General features: G+C 32.6%; 1 pseudogene; it reads right to left on the reverse strand.

Annotated features, from left to right (window-relative positions):
- Nucleotides 1-541: 541 nt before the first annotated feature.
- On the reverse strand, nucleotides 542-633 carry LOC149179259 (U6 spliceosomal RNA; annotated as a pseudogene).
- Nucleotides 634-1,210: the final 577 nt, after the last annotated feature.

The raw sequence follows: 1,210 nt of genomic DNA on the forward strand, positions 1-1,210 counted from the left end.
GGAGGAAGGACAGTTATCCTTGGAAAAGATCCATATAGATAAGAACCCTACTGATATGCTCACTAAGATTCTATGAAGAAATAACCATGAGTTATATAGAGGCTTGGTAGGACTTGGTGTGATTTGATTCATGATTCTTCATTTGGATTCAAGTGGGAGAATGTTAAATGTGAAACCAATTGAATCCGACACAACTGTCCTCATCTGTCTTCTTACCATCGCCCACATCAAAATATACCACCGACGCATTTCTATTACACTATTCATTGACTTCATTGTGCAATCATGTATTCCACATGAGAGAATTGGAGAGTTCTAGATCTTCCCCCACCTATGAATTTGTAATCTCTCCTCTACCTGAGTAAGCCAAGGCAAGGTCTTCCATGAATAATAAACATTTGTGGTTTTTCTGTTATTCATTCTTGTTTCTTTTGTTCTCCATTTCTTCTATAATTTGTCTCTATTCTCTGTTTTTTGCTTATCACCAATTTGGCTAAGGTATTTTGATCAGATCATTTGCAACTTTCCAGTTTTTTTTTTTTTAAATATCAACCATTTATTTATGTGTGCCATTTTTTGGGCAGGGGCCATGTTAATCTTCTCTATATAGTTTTATTTTTATTGGATGTCTCCTAATTTTTTTTACAGATAAATATCTAGGCAAACAATGTTTCTTTGTGTCTGTGGATATGAAATCCAAAATCTATTATAATGTTAAAGAAAAATGTCATTATAGGTGATCCAAGCAGAGTGGACACATACATGATAGTGTTGAGAAAACAGATCCTAGAGCTTTGAATGTAGGAAATAAATTACGCACGTTGACAACACTGAATGAAGTGGGATAAGTTCTGGTCCATTACTTACGCAATGGAAATTAAATTCTCCATCGACAATATACTTACCGTAGGTGTTAAATTATGTATCATGGAAGCTTTCAAAATGATGATTTTTTTTTTAAATTACCTTTATTAGTCATGAGGCATAAGACTATAGAAATCGAGTTTTAATCTCAGCATTAATATATTTGCAAGTAACCTAAAGTTTTTTGTTGCTATTTCATGAAATAAGATTGATCAAGCTATCAAATAGATGCATTGATTTTTACGTCGAATAAGAGTCAAGTTTTTTGTTGCTATTTCATGAAATAAGATTGATCAAGCTATCAAATAGATGCATTGATTTTTACGTCGAATAAGAGTCTTTTTCA

The sequence above is a fragment of the Pinus tabuliformis genome, chromosome 4_1, assembly GCF_031772625.1.
Source record: "Pinus tabuliformis cultivar Carrire ecotype Pingquan chromosome 4_1, CPIR1, whole genome shotgun sequence".
Taxonomy (NCBI): domain Eukaryota; kingdom Viridiplantae; phylum Streptophyta; class Pinopsida; order Pinales; family Pinaceae; genus Pinus; species Pinus tabuliformis.